Genomic DNA, 24,850 nt, shown 5'->3' with positions numbered 1-24,850 from the left:
AAGAAATGGAATAATCATGCATCGAAAAGAACACCCAAACAAGCGACAAGTATAACGATGGCATGCGGTTACGTGATGGCAACCACTTAAGCAATGCAAGCACGCAAAGGAAAGATAGAAGTGACCTCTCACACACAAATGTATGATTTATTACAACCATTTTTTGTCCTTTTAAGTTTTGATTGTTATTATAGCATTGTTATGTATGCTCATATATTGCTAATTAGATCTTCGATTTAGTCAATTAAACTTAATTAATTATACTTTAACGCTCAATTAAAGTTATTTTTCTTGAGACATGTGTATTTATTTATCTATTTATTTTCGGTACCAAATGGAGACCTAAGCATATCCATTCATACATTTTAACTTCTACTCAAAACCCACCGCCTACCCCCCACCATTAATCCGTTGTTTCCTCCCTCGACGTTTCTTCCCCGTTGCCAGCGATCGAAACCAGTGCTCGGCGTCTCCTCTCTCTCTCTCTCTCTGTCTCTCGGTGAAGGATCTCTTCATCTGCCCTCTTTTCTTTTTGGAGTTCGAGATTGCTTCCGTTGATCGACGTGGTAAACGTTTGTGGGGGGGAGGGGGTATCGGATGTCGATTGCAGGGGGTGAATTTGGTCGCGGTGGGGATCGACGGCTGATTCGAGTGTGAGGAAATCGGGCATGGGTTTCTTTCCAGGCTGATTGGATCGGCCTTCTTGTTTCGGTGGTTTCGGTGGGATCTTCCCTCACTTTGATCTTTGTTTGGGGGGCGAATATTTCGGAGGGAAGATGGGGTATTTGAACTCCATCAGTGGGCTTCAAGCAGACGGTGCTCCGGTCAGCGGGGGAGGACTCAGGTCTCGTTCGTTTATTCCTTGTGAAGTCGTATTAAGGCTTACGATATTCTTTTCTAGATTTGTTTATGTTTCGTATCTCGTGCGATTTTCGAGCTGATCTTATGCTAGCATTCGCTTCATATATTTTGAGTTCTAATTCGAAGACAAACTAGCTAGTTATTGGAAGAGATTTATTTATTTATTTATTTTTTATGTATAAACAGTCGTTTATTCCTTAATAATTCAATATAAGTTAGATCCTTAATAATTGACAAACAAGTTATGAGATGGTTCGTCAGATATGGATGTGTGAACTTACATGGGAAACATGGTTCTTTTACGCTGAATAAACTCATAGAACTGCTTCCTATCTGTTAATTGTGGTTCTTGAATCTGCAGTTGAATATGTTGCCTAAAGTAGGCTGTAAAGAAACATCCTACTCTTGCGTGTCAATCTAACATTAAAACTCATGCTTATTTCTTTCAAGACAGTCAAGATGGGAAGTTTGGTTATGGGTATGCAAGCTGTCCGGGGAAAAGATCTTCGATGGAAGACTTCTATGAGACGCGAATTGACAGCGTTGATGGAGAAATTGTTGGCTTGTTTGGGGTCTTTGATGGTAAAATTTCTGCAGTATTTTGTTGTCTTTGTTATGTTTAGAATGTCTTATCTTTTTTTTTTTTTGTATTTGCAAATTTTTGGTAAAACTGACATAGAAAACCCATTCATTAACTTGCTTCTTTCAATCCTTTTCTAGGGTAAATTTCTCTCGTGGAGAGTTGCTTATACATTCAATATCCTAACGTTAGACTTTGATGCTTTGATGAGTGGTTATGTAGGTCATGGCGGTGCCCAAGTAGCAGAGTATGTTAAACAAAACCTCTTCAGCAACTTACTCAGGCATCCAAAGTTCATTACCGATACAAAATCAGCTATAGGTGGTGCTGATTTGCATTTTGTACTATGAAAGAGCTTTTAGAGAACAATAATATTTGGCTTATGAAATTCATCTGTGCTGTTACCTTCAGCTGATGCATACAACCACACGGACGCAGAATTTTTGAAATCTGAGAACAGCCAGAACCGAGAGGCGGGTTCAACTGCATCAACAGCTGTCCTTGTTGGTGATCGTTTGCTCGTTGCAAATGTTGGGGACTCTAGAGCTGTCATATGTAGAGGAGGAGATGGTAGGCCCCTCATCCTTAAATCAGTTCTCTTATCATCAATTATGTGTAACGGATTTCTGTACTTAATCTAGAACTAAACCGGCTCAATTTAGATGGAGTTTACTGCATTTTTTTTTACTAACTGTATTCTGACAACCCAACCTATTTAAGAGCAATATTTAGAATGTGACACCAGTGACATCTAGGTTCTTAGGATATATGTAGGTTCTAGACCAACAAAGTTTTTTGGCCTTCTCTTGATCCTGCCAAATGCTATAGTAGCTCTGTGTGTCTCTGGTGTACTGAACACATTGAAACAAATAATCATATAGTTTCAGATTCTTCAAAAATATAGTAATATAAAAAAGTATAGACAGGAAGGAGAAAGAGAACATATTCCTGTTTGGATTCACAGAATTTAAGCCTGAAATTGGAGAATTGAACCTGCGAAAAAATCTTCAGAAATGGCTGAAACTGCACACTTATGGTGATAAATGAGGATTTAAATTGTTGATGATGGATGAGGTGCTAAAGTTCATTACGCTCTCGTATTGCATGTACTCTTTTTGAAATGAGATTTGAAGATTAATAGTTTACTAGCAAGTTAAACAGGATTGGAAACTTAATATTAAGTTATCCAATTTTTACACAGCATTATTTAAAGAATAATAATCACTTTTTTATGCTACTTCTATAAGCCATTGCACTTAATGTCTTTATGACTTATCGATGCTACAGTGGTTTCATAGCTACATACTTTTGGTGAAATTGTATACTAATAGTTTAGTCATGTTATCTTGTCTTTAATGTATGATCTAAGAACTATTTTTTGTTCATCGCTTGAGTGTTGTTCCTTGATGAAACTTTCCATTTAGCGCTGTACATAGTAGGTTTTGGTACCACTTTAGATGTATGACATGTCTTGGAATCTACAAATGGGATTTTTATTGGTGTGATTTATTATTCTACGGTCTTTTATCCTCCAGTCCACATTTTGTTGGTTATATTTCTTGCATTCTGGAATTGACCCTTGTCAAAACCATCTAATCGTAGACTTCGACGATCGGGAGTTTAACTATTCACGCCAATGACAAAACAGGATGACAATGGAAGTTGATGTTTCCTTAATCCTGAAGCTTGTCATAAGCATATTTCTCCATTATTTGTTTTGTTCAGTGTTAAAGAATATATTTTTTATATGGAACTTTAGGTAGATATTATTGTGTCTCCATTATTTTTTCTTGCCAAATTTACATATTTTTTATCAAAAATCATCCCTCATGTATGTAGAGCTTGGTATTTAACATTTTACATATTTCCATAATCATTATCCGTGATCTACCATTTGCTTTTGTTTGGATGTTTGCTTGCCCATTTGTTCATCTCATGGTTCAATTACTATATGTGGTCATCTTTAGTTTGAGATTATTGCCTTCTAACTAGATTCAAATTTCTGATTGATTTATGAATGGCAATAAACAGTACTGTGTGGTGCTGTTGACATACTTGTTGTCATTGAATCCTGTTGTTTATGTTTGTTCTTATGCCCGTTGAGGTTGTTCTGTATTCTTTATAAGATATCCATGCAATCTCTTCTCATTTCAATTGATTGGGTCGAAAAATCAATCTAGAATTTGTTGCATCACTCGATCCAGTTATCTTGAAAATTGTAACTAATAAAGACTTTTTATTTAGCATATTAAAAGCTGCTTGTGGTTCTAATTTTCGTTGTTTTTTTTTTCCCACTTTTTCTTTGTTAAATCGAGTTTGGCATCTCAACTTGTGCTCAATTAATACAAAAGTTTATGTATTCTATGAACCTCTTGATACAAACATCTGATTCTTGGTTTTTCAGTGGCATCAGTTGCAACAAGTCCTTTTCTGAGGCAAACAGTTGTGCCAATTTCTTGTAGAGCACCCATTTTACTTGCAAGTTCTGTTTCTTGGTTCTTACAATATATTGCAAAAGCAATTTTCTGATCATGATAGAGTAGTTGACCAAACGAACTTCTGGGTGCTTCATAATTTAGAGAAAAAAGTCTTTTGTTCCCCATATGGTAAGTTTTGCTTCTAGTTTGTGCAGTAGATTGCAACGGCAATTCTTCTGATTGCTTGGTAATTTAGAGAAAGAAACCTTTTGTCCCTCGTGCATCATGGTCAAAAGCCAGTTCTTGGTACTTTGAACAACAGAGACCTGGCAAATCAACCTGTTGTGGTACTTGGTTGATGTGAGCTCTCATAATTAAACCAATCACTCTATTTTGATGGTGATAATATGGAGATGATTTTCTCTGGATGTGCTTGAAGGTTCTGTTTTTAACAAATTCAGTATCTGAAATAGAATACAATCACCAGAATCTTGTATTGAATTATTGATTGAGCCTCTTAAAAGTTTAGTTCTTTACTAGGAACTCGGCTCACGCTATTTTTTGTAACTTTTGCAGCTATAGCTGTCTCAAGGGATCACAAGCCTGACCAAACAGATGAGAGAGCAAAGGATTGAGGATGCTGGGGGCTTTGTAATGTGGGCTGGTACTTGATCTCCTCCATCATTTTTTATCAGTTTAGATCATTTCGTTATATAAATACTGATCAACTGTAACTGCAGGGACATGGCGTGTCGGTGGTGTTCTTGCCGTTTCTCGTGCATTTGGTGATAGGCACCTGAAACAGTTTGTTGTCGCAGATCCAGAAATTCATGTTTGATCTCTGACCTATCACTTTATTCCTACAATGTTATTGTCTTCAAGACTCGAGACATATCATCATCTGACAGTAATGCCTTTGACTGCTTCGACTACTGTTGAATGCAGGTGGAAGCGGTTGATGGATCTCTCGAATTCCTCATCCTTGCAAGTGACTGATTGTGGGATGTTGTCACGAACGAATGAGGTATACTTTAAAAGAAGAAAATAACAAAAAACAAAAAAAAAAGTAGGTACCTGAAATATCATCTCCGAAGATTGAACCCTTTCTTTTTCATTTGGTTCCAAATTCAGGAGGCGGTGGTAGCTATTGTCAAACCCCTACAAGATCCAGAACAAGCAGCAAAGAAACTGTTACAGGAGGCCTATCAAAGGGGTAGTTCTGACAACATCACTTGGTGTCGTGGTACAGTTTCTTGGCTAGCCTTGATAACACAACCGAGCAGCAATAGGTACAAATTGTCTGCTTGATCTTTGTTATCGCTTTGTTATCTGTAATGGTTTAGTGGAGTCTGTATCATGCTGTTTTCACTTTTGTTAGAATAATCAATAAGATTGTTTGGTTAGAGTGCCTAAATTTCTTCCTGAATAGTCGTTTATATATACATACCATTTTTACCATTTGGAATTTACTCCTGCAATTAAAGTAGCTCAAGTTTGGTAATTTAAGCCTCAAGGAACAATTTTGATATGCCCCCTATGAAAGCAAAATGAGACCCATGAAAGAAGGTCTCTTATTGAGTTTGTATTATAAATGTTGGCAGGAAGATTAGTTTCACATGGATACAGAATTGAAGTGTCTAATGATACATAGTGGAGTTTGATTGTGATAGTTTCCATGGTAACTTTGACCATTTTGACGTAGATTCAAAGGTAAAGCCGTATAACCATTCTTCGTGATTGATCCATCAAAGGGTCATGCCCATGTCTTATCTAGCGTGGCAGATGCGCGGATGTGTTTGAATAGAATAGAATAGAATAGAATCTAACCTATTAATTTGTTGTTTGCGCCCATTAACAAAAATTATAGGTCCCATGGCATCCAAGAAGGATAGGAACATCGAAGTTACTTTTTATTAACCCTACACAGTTTGCCTCGTGCAAAAGAGTCTACCTTAGCCTTCATATTCTCCTCGTCTGTTGTCGACACAACCTTTCTTGACTCGGACACAAAAAAAAGGAAGAGAAAAATAAACCAAAAGAAGGCTAATGGAGTTGGGGACAACGACCGATGGAATGAACAAGTTGATCGAGTATGGTGCCTCTCTCTCTCTCTCTCTCTCTCTCTCCACACTAACCGGTTATTTAATGCTTTGTTGTCGTCCGCAGCCCACTGCCGACGACGCTTTCAGCAGAGCAGCGAGAACAGAAAAAAGGAGACGAAAAGTTGGTTCACCGGGGAAATGGAGGAGGGTGCCGAAAGCGGCGTTAAGACGTGGATCCTGGCATTTCTCTTTTGTCGAGGACAGCCGTAGAGATGCCACAACGTCGAAGCTGCTGCCTCGCTCCTCCAATTTACTCCTTCGCCCTTCCCTCTCCCTCCAAATTTGCTGCTCAGCTTCTTCTCCTCTTCTCCTCCACCACAAGGATTCCTCTCCGAGCCGACCACCTTGTGAGGTGTGCTTCTCTTTGCTCCTCTCAAGGGAATCCTGTGGCCTCCACTGCCTTCGTCTTCAGTTCTTGATCTCCGCAGCCATGGGCTCCGAGGCGGTCGTCGTCGTCGTAGGTGAATTGCCTCTGCTTCCGCCCATAAAGACTGCGCCGACGCGGGACAAGCCCGTGGAAGGCCGTCCCGATGCTGCCGAAACCGAAGAGGAAGAGTGCGTCACACCAAAAGGCGGAAGAGACCGTTCTCAAGCCCGTCCTTGTTTGTACGCCGGCGAAGAGAAAGCCGAAGCCGGCGAAGAGGGTACCGCCGGCTCCTTCCATGGAATTCCACGCCGTTACTCCCGATCTTACCTCGGTCTTCCTTCCTCTCCCTCCCAAGAAGAGAATTCGTGTAGTTTGATCTGAAGTTTCTTCACCAATCTCCTGTAACTCCTTCTGTTCCCCTTCTGTTTTCCCGTGTGCCTGGTAAAAGATTTTATTTCCTTTTATTGTTTTCTTTTCTTCCTTAGACGAAACAAAGACCATCAAGCACTTTGTGTAACATGAGGAGAACTGTCCTCCACATCATGCTGCAATGTGTACATATATCGGACAGTTCTCTTGGGTTCTTGCTTTTAGTCGTTCTGCAATCTAACACCGTCGAGGAACCCAAATTACTTACTGTGTCTTGGGATGCAAACTTGTGGAATTCCCTCATAATAGTTGTTACGGTCCATCAGTGTCTGTGCAGAGACAGATGGGAAGTTAAGGTATATCACATGATTCTAGATCAGACAGTACCTCACAACCCTTCTAAATTTCTGCATCTTGTTAAGAATCCAGCAGGTAGAAGGAAGAGATTCCTGTAGAAAGGGCACCATAATTTTAACTTTTATGGCCTAGGAAGACACACCTTACGAAGATTGCAGGCTAACGAATCACCAATATTTGTTTCTTTAGGGTGCCAAATGAGAACGAATAGTGTCCAATAGCTGGTCCTGTTTCTGCAATGTTTCTTTCGTTTCCTCTGCAGAAATCAACCTAATGTGGGTGAGAGCTGGGTACAGTTTGAGATCCAAGTTATTAATTCATGTGTACAGTAAGTAAATGTAGGAGATGGCAGAACATATGGAGCTGGTATCATAATGTGATGGAGGGAGTGACCACATGGATGGCAATTAAAAGCTGCAATCTTAGCAAGTGACATAGTGTCACGGCCTTAGCTGGAATTGCCTAAGGCGTGAGGCATCCTTGCGGCCAAAGACGCGAACTTAGCTTGCGTTGTCTAAGTCGCGGGTCACCTTTGCGGCAAAGACGCGAACTTAGCTTGCATTGCCTAAGTCGCGCTTCGCCCTTGCGATATTGCTCCGCGAGGATCAGCCCACTTGTAACCTCTCGCAAGTCCCGAAGGACCTGTAAAAGAATAAAGTTGATTAGTTCGAAAGAACGAGCGGCGGACAAGTCCCGACATCTCGCGAAAAGGGGAAGCTTTACAAGCAATTCAGCGAGCACCTTGCGTGCACAAGAGAAAAGAGGGAGAGGGGGAAAACAAGGGCTTTAGAAGGTTGAACGAACAGCTGCAAGCCCACAAACAACCACTCACCTGGTCCCGGGCGCGACAACAAGTTCCCATCAAGGCAACTTGCGAACTTGCGAACTTGCGAAAGAGTGTTCAACGCCCGGTATATATCCGAAGCCCCATCCAGCCCTGTGCCACCCGGGGGGTTCAAAGGGGCTGAGATGGCTGACGTTTTGGTGAGCATAGGCAGATTCCAGAAATCAGCCCGCGGCACGCGAAAACGGAGCTGTTTTAGGCTGTTTTGCTCGTTTCGGTGAGCGATCGCTTTGTAACGCTGCAGCTTGTTCGAACTTACATTTTTACAAGCAAAATAACCCAAAACTAAGAGAAAACATGCTGTCAAACAGCTGTACATGTAGGTGTGAGCGACGAACGGTTCGTTGAACGGAGTTGTTGCGAGTGCGCGACGATCGTTCGTGACATTCTCCCCCACTTAAACTGTCGACGCCCTCGTCGACGCTTGTTGGTAGTTGTTGATGATTTCTTCTTCATGTCGCAAGGCGTCTTCAGGCTCCCAACTGGCTTTTGTTCGGGGAAGCTTTCACCACTTCACCAAGTACTTTATCTGCTTAGCTCCGTTGGGTAGCTTTATCTTGCGGTCCGCCAGAATGGTTTCAACTCACTTCTCGTAGGAGGTTGTGATGGGAGGTAGCCGAGTTGGAACACTTCGGGAAGCATCTTGCGGGTCCAAGTGGTAGGCTTTTAGGTTGCTGGCGTGAAGAACGTTGTGAATTTTGAACCACGCCGGCAGCTGCAACTTGTAAGAGACGTTGCCTAACCTGCTGATAATTGGGAAGGGCTCTTCATACTTGCGCACCAATCCTTTGTGGACTTTGTTCCTAAAGAATTGGAGTGATGCCGGTTGGAGCTTTACCAACACCAAATCGCCAACTTTGAACTCTTGTGGTCGCCTTCCCAAGTCTACCCACTTCTTCATCATTTTTGCCGCCTTCTCCAAGTAAGCCCGCGCAATATCTGCATTTCGATGCCACTCTTTTGTGAAATGATAGGCTGATGGACTACTCCCAGTATACCCAATTGCCATGGTGTGCAGAGTTGACGGTTGTTGTCCTGTGATGATCTCGAAGGGGCTCTTGTTGGATGCAGAGCTCCGCTGCAAGTTGTAGGAGAATTGGGCAATGTCCAACAGCTTCACCCAATCTCGTTGGTTGGCACTCACGTAGTGCCGGAGATATTGCTTCAGGAGTGAGTTTATCCTTTCAGTCTGGCCATCCGTGTGGGGGTGGAGGCTTGTAGAGAAGTATAACTTCGACTCCAACAATTTGAATAGCTCGGTCCAGAATCTTCCCAAGAACCGAGCATCTCGATCACTAATGATATTGTGTGGGACTCCCCAATACTTCACCACAATCTTCATCATAAGCTTGGCCGCCTCCTCTGCTGAACAGTGTAGGGGAGCAGCAATGAAAGTTGCATACTTTGAAAACCGATCGACCACCACGAGTATCAATCCAAGTCTCCCTACAAGTGGCAAGCTTGATATGAAATCCAAGGAAATGCTCTCCCACGACCTTTCTGGTACGGGCAACGGCTCCAAAAGTTCCACCGGCTTCCGCTGCTCCACCTTGTCTTGTTGGCAAGTAAGGCATGTTCGAACATATTCCTCCACATCAGTCCCCATCTTCGGCCAGTAGAAGGCCCTCTCCACGAGAGCCAACGTTCTGTGAATGCCTGGGTGTCCAGCCCAAAGGGAATCGTGACACTCTTTTAAGGGTTCACGCCTCAAATTGTCCACTCGGGGAATATAAACTCTATTCCCTTTTGTGTAAACGAGTCCCTCCTGGACCCAAAATCGTCGTGCCTTGCCTTCTTTGATGAGCTGCATTAGGATAACTACTTGGGGGTCACTATACAGTCCATCCCTGATTCTGGAAAGGAAGTTGGAGTGCAACTGACTTGCTTGGTTTCCGCCCTCCAATTGGGCGGCATTCACACGCTCCACCTTCCGACTCAATGCATCGGCCACGACATTTGCCTTCCCAGGCTTATACTCCATTGTCATATCAAATTCAGCCAGGAAGTCCTGCCAACGCGCCTGCTTTAGGGAGAGCTTCTTCTGAGTTTGGAAATAGCTCAGAGCGATGTTGTCCGTCCTCAGCATAGATCGCGATCCGAGGAGATAGTGTCGCCAAACTCGTAGACAGTGGATCACTGCTGTCATCTCCTTCTCATGCAATGGATACCGCCGCTCGGTCTCGTTGAGTTTGCGGCTCTCGTAGGCCACCGGATGACCCTCCTGCATGAGTGCTCCCCCAATAGTGAAGTCTGAAGCATCTGTATGGACTTCAAAAGGCTCCCCATAGTTTGGCAATTTGAGCACTGGTTCTTCTATAACAGCAGCCTTCATATCTTGGAATGCTATTTCACATTTGTCAGACCACTTCCAAGGCTGCTCCTTCTTCAGCAACTTCGTTAGTGGGGTTGCACGCTTCGAATATCCCGCTATGAAGCATCGATAATAATTGACGAAACCAAGGAAGGATCTCAACTCTAGCACCTTCTTTGGAGTTCGCCATTCTGCAACTGTTTGCACCTTCGACTTATCTATCCGAATGGTGCCATCACCGATTCGATGTCTCAAGAATAATATCTCAGTTTGAGCAAAGTAGCATTTCTCCCTTTTCACGAACAAAGTGTTCTCCCTGAGAACCTTGAAAATCGTCTGAAGGTAATTGACATGCTCCTCAAGCGTTTGACTGTAGACGACGATATCGTCCAAGTAGATGACCACGAACTTATCCAAATACTCCTTGAATAGCTGGTTCATGAGAGTGCAGAATGTGGTCGGAGCGTTGGTTAAGCCGAAAGGCATCACCAAGAACTCAAACGCTTCATACCTGGTCACACAGGTAGTCTTCGCTTCGTCGCCTTCAGCAATGCGCACCTGCCAATACTCCGACCGAAGGTCGAGTTTTGAGAAATACTTAGCTTTGCCCAATTGGTCGAACAAGTCCGCAGTTCACTTAACTGCTTCCTGAGTTCTGCCAACTCTGGCGGGGGCATGCGGTAGGGTGGTCTCGCTGGAGGCTTCACTCTTGGCTCCAGCTCGATGCTGTGATCCATGCCTCTGCGTGGTGGAAGAGTCTTCGGTAACTCGGGTGGCATAACGTCCTTGAACTCTTTCAGGACGTTCGCCACCGCAGCAGGTTCTTGAATGGCCTTCTCGTTGAGTGGCTTTAGCTTCATAGCAGCCATGAATGTCAATTCGCCTTTTCGCACCCTTTTCTTCAGTTGTAATGCCGATATGTGTCAGGGCTCCTTGGTTCCTCTCCGAGAGATGGGAACCACACAGGGGTCCTCGCCTCCCATCATACATAGGGAGTTCAAGAACGACATTGGCACCAACTTTGCCGGGTGCATAAACTCCATTCCAAGGATCACTTGGAAGTCATCCAATGGCACGACCATCATGTTGGTGTTCCTGCTCCATGTCCCGATTTTGATGGGAACACCCTTCGCCAACCCGGAGATTCGCTTGGCCTCCGAGTTCACCGCCTTCATTCGGCTTGGGCTCTTCTCCAATATCAACCCAAGTCGTTGTGCTTCTCGATCGGCTATGAAGTTGTGGGTAGCGCTCGTGTCCACCATTGCACGGGTCGTTTGGCCATTTAGCTTGATGTCCACATACATCAGCTCACTACTTCCTTCTTTTTGTAGCTTTGTTTTGATGTTCTCCCCCACTTGACCCCGCATGACGTTCAACAAACGCATTGCTCCCATTCGGGGTCCTTGCGACTCCTCGTCATCGCTGTTGGATTCAGAACTGCTCGAAGTAAGAGCAACAGCTTTGCCCTTGTCCGATCGGGGGGGTTGGATGGAAGCCGTCAAAGCATTGAGTGCTTGTTTTTGTGGGCACTCTCTCACCATGTGCGGTCCTCCGTACAAGAAACATCCTTTAGGTTTTGAGGTCTTGCCTTTCGGGTTTGGCCCTTTGTGGGAACTCTTCTTCTTTTGTTCGCCCCCGAGCTCCTTCCCTTGAGAATGTTTTGGAGGGCGATTGCCTGAAGATTGTTTCCTTCTCCCTGGGTCTTCGGAGGAAACAAAGTCGGTGAGTCTTTCTGCAGTAGCAATTGCCCCGACCACATCGGTAACATTCCTTCGATTTGGCTCCTGTTGAACCCATGGCTTCAAACCATCGAGGAAGCTGAACAACTTGTCCTTCTCGGACATGTCCTGTATGTCCAGCATTAGTGCAGAAAATTGTTTCACATAGTCTCGGATGGTGGTACTCTGGCGGAGTTGTCTCAACTTCCTTCTTGCGACGAACTCAAGTCCTCCCATGTGTCGACTCGACACCGGCCTTGTTGGATCTCCTCCCAACGGGTTCGCCACCAAAGTTTCGTATCTCCGTTCAGATACATTGTTGCTATAGAAACTTTGGTATCTTTAGAATCGGGCCTCGTAGCTCGGAAGTATTGTTCCATGTCGAACAGAAAGTTCTCGAGCTCTTTGGCATCTCTGGCCCCTCCATATCCATGAGGCTCGGGTGCCCTCAAATTTTGTGGCAGTGCAACGCGGGTGTTGCTTCCTCCCGCATTTAGTGTTCTTGCGAGCATGGCCACCTTTGAAGTGAGTTCCGCCACAACATCCTGTAAGTGTTGCACGGAGTCTTTGGTGTCATCAGACAGTCGGTCGACTAGGGCCTCGACCTTGTCGATCCTGGACTCCGCTTCCTCTTGCGAGCTCTCTACCCCAACTAGTTTTTGTTGGCCATGGTAGAGTTCCTCCATGCTCGCTTCAAGAACATCTAGGCGGGTTTCCGCCGTTGTGAATCTCTCTTTGTGACCCAAATTATATTGTAGAACTTTAGGAGCGCCGCGTGGCACATGAACGCACCCAGGAATGCCGATGAGGACGGCTGCGGCGGCGTATGACAGGCTGCGGCATTTTTACATAATTTTCCTTGCAAAGTTCTACAATATAATTTGGGTCCTTACAAATTAATATAATCACTACAAATTAGTTTTTGAGTCTAATAATAAATCTTTAATGTCTTAATAGTCAAGTAACAAAGTTTAAATAAGAGTTTCAATATATACATATATTATTGATTTTAAAATAGAAACGTCTAATCAAAACTTACCATCTCAAGTAACAAAGTTTAATGATTTTTTCACTATCTATTGATCTTATTGATAACTAAGGCTCTTAATTCAAATCAATTTTTTCATTTACTTGGCAAGTTAGATATCATGGATAATGTCTAACAGAGGGGAGTGCTCTGAAGGATCACACTAAATCTAATAATTAACTACTATTTTCATATGATGTCTGAAATGGTAATATTAAATGTAATTACTTATTGCCATTTTCATAAAAATATATGAAAATGATATGTTTTTCCCTTTATTGTAATACAATAAATATATATATATATTTTCATGGAAAGAGTACATGAATATGGCAATCGGTCCTCGAAACATTTCTCTGTTTCAAACGAGGAGAGTTGGATATCTTCTCACACTAAGAGTCGTCATCCTTCCCTCTTACTTCTCTATATAATGGACAATAAGTTGGACTCTTTCAAATCTCTGATCGTTGGAATGGATGATGGTACGCTCAATAGCACCCATAGCACCAACCTCGGAAGTAGCGGTCGTCCCCTTCCCGATAACTTGCTGGCAGAGATCCTCTCCTACCTCCCAGCAAAGACCTTCTTTAGGCTCCTCTCTGTTTGCAAGACCTTTCGCCAGCTCTCATCAGATTCTCATTTTCTCCTTTCACAGTCGTACCACAACAATGTCATCTCCGGCTTCTTTCCCCACGACAGCGCCTTTTCTGGAGCCTTCTGCCTCGTTGACCCCTACGCCGGTGTGCCCAGAAGCAGCCTCGAATTCTTGTTCCGCAAATGCAAAATCGTTGGGTCAGCTGGTGGCCTCGTCTTTGTGTTGCATAAGACAGATGGTGCCTTATTCGTCTACAACCCGGTCCGTGGTACTCGGTGCCAGCTACCCTCCCCGCCGGGCAAGTATTGTAAATGGGGTGGCATCGCGGTGAGATTCTTGAACGATGGAGATGGGGTGACGAAAGGCTACAGGTTGGTCTACCTTTCACGGCACTCAGTAAGGAGCAAGTTGCACCGCTGTCAGGTCTATGACTCGTCTGCGAGGGTGTGGACGATGGACAAGGAACTCGACTTCGGTTGGTTGGAACTACATTTGGAGCACCCGGTGATCTGCGACGACGTCGTGTTCTGGGCATCGTCAAATTCGTTCTCGAACGAGATCGACCAGTGTGTCGTCGCCTTTGATGTGAGAAAGGAGCGCACGCAGATCATCCCTCTGCCGAAAGAAGCAGCCGTCGCCCGCTCGGACACGATCGGAATAGGCATGTGGGAGGGGAAGTCGCTGTGCCTAATGCATTACGAAACGTGTACTTGGGTGATCGGACTGTGGCTGCTGAGGAAGACAAACGACGGTCCGCCAGGATGGGTGAGGGCGCATGAGGTGAGCTTGGGCCAGTTAGGGTTCAGGAAACCCCGCAACGTGAGCTGCGTCGTGCTGAGAGAGGTGGCGATGACCACGTCACTTGTTTTCACCGTAGATAGCGAGGCATATAGCTATGATATAAATGATGGAGAACTCAAGAAGCTGGGATGGCTGGGATGCAGTTCCCCATTGATCCCTTACTCTAATACGCTTCGGCCATGCGGTGAAGAAGAGGAACTGTTCGTAGATAAGAGAAGAGAAGTTGAATGAAAATTTTTGTCTTTCATGTGTCCAATGCTGCGATTAAATATCATGAAATAGAGGGTTTTTTGTTAGTAGAATTTTCTGTCATTGTGAATGAAACAGCAAGAAATGATTTCTTGGGAGACAATATTAAAATTGTTATGAGAAGGTATAACATGTCATAGACAAATTCACTTTGACTTAGTAATGCAAAGTAAACAGGTTGTGCAAGAAAAAGTTCACATGTCCTGAAAGAGAAGAGGATTGTTTAGTTGATTCATATGCATGAATGCATGCATGCGTTCCCTGTCGAGCAACAACATCTTGTCATTCTGCAACTATAACCGATCTGAACTCTATACAATCTTAGATAGACAACATCTTGTCTATATAACTTTTTGGGATTTGTTCGATTTCAAGAGAGGAGAAAACGAATAACATACTATTAGTGTACAAAAACGAATTTATATGCTTTGAAATGTAAGAAAAAAAAAAGAAATATGACATACTAAATAATACTTACTGCATGCTTTGAGTCATAAAAGAAGTCTCTGCATTATTCTCATCTTCATCTTTTTTTTTTTTCTTCTCTTATTTTTTTGCCCTTAATTGCCAATAAAAGAGGTTAATTCTGAGCAATTCAGTGGTCAGATCTCAGGATGTCTCGTCCGGCAAGAAAAGGTACCGAAATCTTGAATCAAATGGGATGATGCTAAAACCCCGAACACCAAGTAACCTCTGCTTCCTTTTCCCTTTCTTTTCTCGGCAAGTTAGATGTCATGGATAATGTCTTACGGAGGAGAGTGATTTGATGGATCACACTAAATCTAATAATTAACTATTGTTTTCATATGATGTCTGAAATGATAATTTTAAATGTAATTACTATGTGTCATTTTCATAAAAATATATAAAGAACGATATATATATTTTTAATTTATTGTAATACAATAAATATGAAATATATATAGTTTCATGGAAAGAGTTGATGAATATGGCAATCGGTCCTTAAAAGAAGAAAGCTGTGTCGATATATGATGCAGAGAATGACAAGAACGTGTGTATATACATCCATGCAGGCACGGTGGTGGGACGCGGAAACTTCAACAAGAAAGCTGAAAGGGAGGTGCGGCGGGCGGGCGAGCGAACCACCACCGCTTACTTGGCATATAAATCACCGTCCACTCTCCCTCCTTTGCATCCAACCAGCACTGGCAACAAGAAGGAAGCCAACGACCATCGCCATGGCTGCCTCCACCACAAAGTTGGCCGGCCATGCTCACCCTTGCGGCAGTTGCCTGCACGTACGCTGCCAAGCATCTGTTCACTGATCAATCTCCCTCCCTTCTCTCTCTTCCTCTCCTCCTCTTCTTCGTATTCTCCCGCTCCGGCTCCAATGGCGCCCCTCCCGGCCCCGTCTCCTTCCCTATCTTCGGAAACTGGCTACAGGTCGGCAACGACCTCAACCACCGGAACCTCGTGGGCATGGCGAAGAAGTAGGGTAACGTGTTCCTGCTGCGGCTCGGGGTACGGTAATTACCCCCTTCCCTCTTGGACAGTCGTATTCTTTCAAATCTCTGATCGTCGGAATGGGCGGTACGCTCAACAACACCCATAGCATGGACTTCGTTGGTCCGATGAAGCTGGGAAGTCGCTGTGCCTAATCCATTACGAAATGTGTACTTGGGTGGTGTTTTCACTACTTGCTGAGCTCCATCATGCTGAGTGACGTTACTTGTTTTCACTATACAAAGTGACATTACCCACCGTTGATTCCTTACTCTAATACGCTTCGGCTTCGGCCATGCGGTCAGGAAGAGGAGCTGACTTTTTCCTTTTTCCCTGTCATATATATATGCATTACCGTAGAGAGACAAAAAATAGCATGAAAATTTTTCTTCGGTTTCTCTTTCTTAGTGTCCAATTCCTGCTTGCTTGCTTGTAGTATAATGAAATTATACTATTTTTTTAAAAGGTATTATAGATCAACATAGAGATTATTAGAGTAATGTGATCAAATGTTTTACTTTCGTAAATATTCCAAAGTATAGATATCTTAATGTAATTTTTTTAAAATATAAAAATTAAAATATTAAAAATAAATAATTACAAAGATTAATATGTAATTAGACCTTTCGACAAAGCCATCAAGAGAGCATTGGATATGGCATTAGAAGAGCCTATTTGAAAGATCTAATTGGCCATTGGCCATTTATGTCCTCGTGAAGCAAACCATCAAGCATCTACAGTTGACAACCTTAGAGAACCTAATGATGAAATGTTCTATTTCATCATTAGAAGAGCCTGTTGATGTAATGTTCTATTTCCTAGCAAAACTGCATCCAAATTATGCAAGTTCTTGCACAGTAGAAACTGTGACTGGGTAGACAAGAACACAGTCAAGCTGCATAAAAGAAAAGGTTACTGCAAGTCCACGAAGAACACGAAGAAGACTATTCAAAACATACAATGTTTTACTGCTACGCAGAATTCCATGAAGATAGCCACCGGCCATTATCAAGGACACAAGAGAAACGACACCTGCAGGGAATACCTTTCCAGACTACTTGTTGCGAGACCCCATTACAGCTAGAAGAGTCACGGACGTACCTGATAAGTAAAACAGGCAGGTTAAGTAAGCATAAGGAGAAGGGGGAAAAAAGATAGATATAGCCGGTGTTGAGCAGAATAGCCATGGTAGAACCCCTAACCCCAGGGATGATGCGTATAGAGGTCGTTCTGGAAGCTGGGTGTACACGTGACACAATAACGCAGCCGATACCCCTCCGGCAACTAATGACTTCTGGCTGCCGCTCTTCACACATCCCATTACACCGCCGGCTGCGAGGATGCCAATGGGAGAAAATAAATGTTTAGCCTTCCAACGGAGGAATGCTTGTTTCGAACACACGTAAGAATGAAGCAGAAAAGGAAATCTGCTGTGGTTTGCATGTCTTATGGGGATAGGAATGCCCATAACCCTCGTGGCTCCATACAAGATATGAAGTCCAACCTAAAATTTTGGATCCATTAACATTACAAGATCAAGTATGGATCCTATATCTCACCCACCCGATGATACATAAATTAGAATGTCCGATCTGAATCTTCTTAGGTACGGGTCCTCCTCATTTTGGATCCAAAAGCTTATCAGATTCAGACCCCAATTGGATTTTCAGTCGAGTATGGCCCCAACAAAAAACATCCCTATTTATAAATGGTAAAAAGTATGTATGTATGTATGTATCACAAAAAAACAAATCGCTTACGAAACTCAGAAACAATAATGAGCACATATAGCTTGCAGAGATAGACAATATGACCAAAATATGATTTCTTGGTGATGTTGAAGTACCAAAATAAAGAGAAGAACGTCTACACGAGCTGCTAACGAGGCATGCATCTTTCAACGTGTGTGTCTTCGCGTTGCACTCAACTCATGTCAAAAAAAAGACCAATGTTAAGATAGATAGATAGATAGATAGATATACATAGATATATATATATATATATATATATATATATATATATATATAGAGAGAGAGAGAGAGAGAGAGAGAGAGAGGGATAGAGAAATAGATAGATAGATATATACATATATATACACACATATATATATATATATATATATATATATATATATATATATATATATATATATATATATATATATCTATCTATGTATATATATGTATATATCTATCTATATCTCTCTCTCTCTCTCTCTCTCTCTCTCTCTATATATATATATATATATATATATATATGTAGACAGAGAGGGATAGAGAGACAGATAGATAGATAGATATATACATATAAATATAAATATATATATATATATATATATTGATATGTGTATATCTTGATACATATATATATATCTACGTTTAAAGTGTGTATATATATACACAGTGAGATTTCTTATACAGTTTTCGAATCTAGATTTCTTGCTGCAGCGATGAACCCTCCGCTCGAGATCGGCATCGTGGGTGAGGAGAAGCCCGTAACCGGAAGCTGTCGGCTTCCCGACGACTTGCACGAAGAGATCCTGTCCTACCTCCCCGCGAAGACATTCTTCAGACTCCAACCTGTCTGTAAGTCCTTCCACGAGCTCTCGGAAAAGTCTGATTTCCTCCATTCACAATCAGATCTCTGCAAAGCCGTCTCCGGATTCTTCGTCAAGATCCGCAATGCCTTCAATTCCTTTCTCCTCGTTGACCCCTACGCCGGCGTGCCAAGAACCTTTGGCAAATTCTTGAGCAAGAACAACGGCTTCATCCTTGGGTCAGCTGACGGCCTTGTCTTCGTCATGCACGACAACCGCCGGGCGGCCACCCGTAGCTTATATGTCTACAACCCGGCTCGTAGGACTCGGTGTCATCTACGCGCACCTTCGGACTTGTGTCCGGGGGGTGGCATCGCGGTGAACTTCATGAACGATGGGGACATGACGAAAGACTACAAGCTGGTGTACCTCTCATCAACCTGGGTGTGGTACTCGTTGCGCCGCTGCCAGGTCTACGACTCGGTGGCCAAGAAGTGGACGATGGACAAGCGTCTCGACTTTGGAGGGGGCGCAATAGATTTGGATCACCCGGTGGTCCACGACGAGACCATATTCTGGGTGTCGGCGCGGGAAACGTGCAGGATGATTAATGCGTACGTCGTCGCCTTCGACCTGAGGACTGAGTGCACGCAGATCATCCGACCGCCGGAAAGAATGAACATCGATCCCTCCGACACCATTGGGATCGGCAAGTGGGAGGGAAAGTCGGTTTGCCTGATTCATTACCGTCTGTCTTCTCGGGTGTTCGCTCTAGAGCTGCTGGAGAAGAGTAACAACGGTGGGATACGCTGGGTGACGGCGCATGAGATAAGCTCGGACCGGATGGGGTTCAAGAAACCACTCAACGTGCTGTCCACCATGCTGTGTGAGGTGGCGACGACTACGCTACTTGTTTTCGCCACACATGAAGATGCATACACCTACAGTATAAGGGATGGAGAACTCAAGAAGCTGGCATTGCAGGAATGCCATTTACCATCGTTGATCCCTTACTCTAATACGCTTCGGCCATGCGGTGAAGAAGAGGAACTGTTCGAAACAACCTGAAGAGACTTTTTTTGTTTGTTTGTATTTCCTATTATGTATACATTCTCGTAGATAAGATAAGAGAAGTTGAATGAAAAATGTTGTCTTCCTTGTGTCCAATGCTGCGATTAAATATCATGAAATAGAGGGTTTTTTGTTAGTAGAATTTTGTGCCATTGTGAATGAAACAGCAAGAAATGATTTCTTGGGAGACAATATTAAAATTGTTATGAGAAGGTATAACATATCATAGGCAAATTCACTTAATAACGCATAGTAAACAGGTTGTGCAAGAAAAAGTTCATATGCCCCGACTAAATTAGAATGAATGATGCAAGCATATGGAGGGATAATAAATAAGTTTGGGACATTGAGGGATAATTAATATGTTTTTTTAATTATCACTAAAGAACCTTTACCACCTCGAAACAATAATCTCCTATGTCGATAGAATATTATCTTAAATATTGGCTAATTGTAAAAAAATTTTGCCCATGAGAGATAATTTGGGGAATAAAAGTTCAATTAAGATTTTAAGAAGAATTTTATAATTTAAATTATATAATAATATTGGTTAAAAAAAAACTTTAGTCGATCATCAATAAACATACACCTATGATGAAAATGATGAAATTAAAATCAGTTGGACCATTATGATATTCCAATATCCACTAAATAATTCAATTGTATAGTCATCTAGATTGAGTCTTTTTACCAAAATTTATAGATCTTAGAAAATCTTAAATTTACTTATATTCAAAAGGTATGAAAAGTTAAGATTAGAAATTATATGTAGAGTAGGCCAAGTTTGAGCAATCGATTCATTCCAAAAATTGGAGTAAAAGACACCACTTCTACCCTAATTTGAACATCTTTGTGACAAATCTCACTATCTTCCCAAATACGTTGGATTTTGCTTTCGTCCTACACTCATGTAATTCACAGTAGGATAAGATTTGGTGTTATGATCACCCTGCATTTGTCCATTTTATCCTAATCATAATCTACCATCTCAAATTAATTTATCTAAAAATGGTTTGAAGTGGATTGATCGTTAAGACTCTTAACTAAGGCTCATATTAGCATTCTTAACTTGGAAGTCTTTAATTTGCTCGAGTGTCAAAGGTTCTTTTTTTCAAGATTCCTTAAAAATTAGCAATTCCATAAATTAAAAATACCCTAAAACAATCAAAATGAGTAGTCAAATAATCCCTCGCACAACTATTCTATCTTTAGCATCCTTATGTTTATCTGAAAATTTTGAAACTAAAAATGGCTTCTTCTTTTTTCAGATGATTATTTTCTTTATTTGAATTAGGAAAAAGTAATGATCCGAGGCAACGTGAGCAATTTAATGATATTTTCACTATCTATTGATCTTAGTGATAACTAAGACTCTTAATTCAAATCAATTTTATCATTTACTTGACAAGTTAGATATCATGGATAATGTCTAACAGAGGGGAGTGCTTAGAAGGATCACACTAAATCTAATAATTAACTTCCATTTTCATATGATGTCTGAAATGATAATATTAAATGTAATTACTTATTGCCATTTTCATAAAAATATATATGAAAATGATATGTTTTTCCCTTTATTATAATTCAATAAATATGATATATATATATATATATATATATATATATATATATATATATATATATATATATATATATATATTACTTATTGTCTCTATATAATGGACAATAAGTTGGACTCTTTCAAATCTCTGATCGTTGGAATGGATGGTACGCTCAATAGCACCCATAGCATCAACCTCGGAAGTAGCGGTCGTCCCCTTCCCGATAACTTGCTGGCAGAGATCCTCTCCTAACTCCCAGCAAAGACCTTCTTTAGGCTCCTCTCTATTTGCAAGACCTTTCGCCAGCTCTTATCAGATTCTCATTTTCTCCTTTCACAGTCGTACCACAACAATGTCATCTCCGGCTTCTTTCCTCACGACCGCGACTTTTCTGGACCCTTCTTCCTCGTTGACCCCTACGCCGGTGTGCCCAGAAGCCGCCTCGAATTCTTGTTCCGCAAAGGCAAAATCGTTGGGTCAGCTGGTGGCCTCGTCTTTGTGTTGCATAGGAAAGATGGTGCGTTATGCGTCTACAACCCGGCCCGTGGTACTCGGTGCCAGCTACCCTCCCCGCCGAGCAAGTATTGTACATGGGGTGGCATCGCGGTGAGATTCATGAACGATGGAGATGGGGTGACGAAAAGCTACAGGTTGGTCTACCTTTCACGGCACCCAGTAAGGAGTAAGTTGCACCGCTGTCAGGTCTATGACTCGTCTGCGAGGGTGTGGACGATGGACAAGGAACTCGACTTCGGTCGGTTGGAACTACATTTGGAGCACCCGGTGATCTGCGACGACGTCGTGTTCTGGGCATCGTCACATTCGTTCTCGAACGAGAGGATCGACCAGTATGTCGTCGCCTTTGATGTGAGGAAGGAGCGTACGCAGATCATCCCTCTGCCGAAAGAAGCAGCCGTCGCCTACTCGGACACGATCGGAATAGGCATGCGGGAGGGGAAGTCGCTGTGCCTAATGCATTACGAAACGTGTACTTGGGTGATCGGACTGTGGCTGCTGAGGAAGACAAACGACGGTCCGCCAGGATGGGTGAGGGCGCATGAGGTGAGCTTGGGCCAGTTAGGTTTCAGGGAAACCCCAAAGGTGAGCTGCATCGTGCTGAGTGAGGTGGCGATGACCACGTCACTTGTTTTCACCGTAGAAAGCGATGCATATATCTATGATATAAAGGATGGAGAACTCAAGAAGCTGGCATCGCTGGAATGCCCTTACCCACCGTTGACCCCTTACTCTAATACGCTTCGGCCATGCGGTGAAGAAGAGGAACTGTTCGAAACAACGTGAAGAGACCTTCTTTTTGTTTGTATTTCCTATTATGTATACATTCTCGTAGATAAGAGAAAGAAGTTGAATGAAAAATTATCTTTCTTGTGTCAATGCTGCGATTAAATGTGACCTGATGCGTCGTCGCCGATGGGGTCTTGATCCACAGGTTAATGTCGGGAGTTCACGATCGATGGGACGAGGTGTTGAGGTCGATTACGTCAGGAAGTTGGGACGCTACCATCGTCTTCCGGGAAGGTGCCACTTCGATCGGGGCGGTCGCGCTTCTGGAGGCGATCGAGCTCCAGCACATAAGGCCCTCGTCGGCGGGTTTCCAACTTTGGCCCCTCGTAGAATAAGTTGGTGGTTACCTTTTCCCCTTTTTTTGTCATCCCATGGCCAGATGTCGGTCAAGGGCTTTTATACTATTATGCGAGGATCGGTCGTACGTGGATTTGATACGGTGAACGATCCTCAAGTTGCGAGATGGTACCTTTGTGTGGTCGCACGTCCGGAATGCACGGAACGTGCCTGGAATGCCCCGAGTTTTTCGGGACGATACTTGACGAGGGAGTGCATCTCGGTATAGGTCCCAACCCGGTGCAGGGAGGTACTCTCGTGCCGACTTGGTGGGGGCGTGATGCGACAGAGGTTGTGACGTGACGGGAATACAAAATATGCCTTATCATCATGAAATAAAGGGTTTTTTGTTAGTAGAATTTTCTGCTATTGTGAATGAAACAGCAAGAAATGATTTCTTGGGAGACAATATTAAAATTGTTATGCGAAGGTATAACATATCATAGACAAATTCACTTTGACTTAATAATGCAAAGTAAACAGGTTGTGCAAGAAAAAGTTCATGAAAGAGAAGAGGATTGTTTAGTTGATTCATATGCATGCATGCATGCGTTCCCTGTCGAGCAACAACATCTTGTCATTCTGCAACTATAACCAATCTGCACTATACAATCTTAGATAGACAACATCTTGTCTATATAACTTTTTGGGATTTGTTCGATTTCAAGAGAGGAGACAACGAATAACATACTATTAGTGTACAAAAACGAATAATGCTTTGAAATGTAAGAAAAAAAAGAAATATAACATACTAAATAATACTTACTGCATCCTTTAAGTCATAAAAGGAGCCTCTGAGTTATTCTCATCTTCATTCTTTTTTTCTTCTCTTATTTTTTTTACCCTTAATTGCCAATATTATAGGTTCTCCTTTTTCTTTTTTTTTTCTTTCTCAACCTCGTCCACAATCTTCATTGTCCTTTTGTTTCAACCTTACCTGCCACACGTCTATATTAAAAAAAGTTAGGATTTATGTTAAAAGAAAAAAAAAATACTAGTATGAGTTATGAGTTATTAAAGCTCATTATGGACTGAACTAATGAGCTATCTGCCCAATAGATAAGAATCTCTAATGGAATTATATCTGTAGTTAGATTTGGAAAAAAAAAACTCATGCAAATTCATAATTAGATCACTCATCGTCGGTTAATTCTGAGCAATTCAGTGGTCAAGAAAGTCTTGTCCGGCAAGAAAAGGTATCGAAATCTTGAATCAAATGGGATGATGCTAAAACCCAGAACACCAAGTAACCTCTTCTCAAAATCGATTAAATGAGGATTAGAGATCGATTAAATTAGGTTCTAGTTAAATCGAGTTCAATTGAAACATTGAGTTATAATACAAGTTGATTGATAGCTAATTGATGTTATTTAACATTAATGATATTTGAAAGATAACTTTAAATGTTTCAATGTATTATTTCATTTCTATATAGACATAACATGTTATAAGACGATTTTATTTTCCTACTAAGGACAGGTAGGGTGATTCCCTTTGAGGATTAACAGGTTATAAGACATGACGATCGGATAGTTATTATATCTATTATTGGATAGAACGTGTGTTATGATTGAGTCGGTACTAAGAGGGGGGGTGAATTAGTGCTTTCGTTAAAATCACTGGTTTTAAAAATTTTGTTCGATGAAAAATCGTATCGAAAAAATATTAACTTGGAAAGCGTACGGAAGCTTAGTGAAAGTATGAATTTAGTTTGCAATAAAGGTAAATAGTAAGAAGTAAATTCAAACCAGATTTTTATAGTAGTTCGGTTATCGTGATCTACGTCCACTTCTGATTGCTCTTTCGTTGAGACCACCGGCTTCCATTACCGAAGATCAACTACCCGTACAACTCAATTCTCTTTTTGACAAGTTGAGGAGAGAACCTTTACACCCCCACTTACTCCTCTCTTAAATAAAAATCAACCTTAGACTATAGAAGGAGAACTCTCATAAGATTACAACAGAATTTATCTTTG

The 24,850-nt window shown here is 42.1% G+C and overlaps 1 pseudogene; it reads left to right on the top strand.

The window, feature by feature from the left end:
- Positions 1-206: 206 nt before the first annotated feature.
- On the top strand, positions 207-4,881 carry LOC135654194 (probable protein phosphatase 2C 59; annotated as a pseudogene).
- Positions 4,882-24,850: the final 19,969 nt, after the last annotated feature.

This window comes from Musa acuminata, unplaced genomic scaffold (genome assembly GCF_036884655.1).
Source record: "Musa acuminata AAA Group cultivar baxijiao unplaced genomic scaffold, Cavendish_Baxijiao_AAA HiC_scaffold_52, whole genome shotgun sequence".
NCBI lineage: Eukaryota > Viridiplantae > Streptophyta > Magnoliopsida > Zingiberales > Musaceae > Musa > Musa acuminata.
This window is presented reverse-complemented; position numbering and strand designations above follow the sequence as displayed.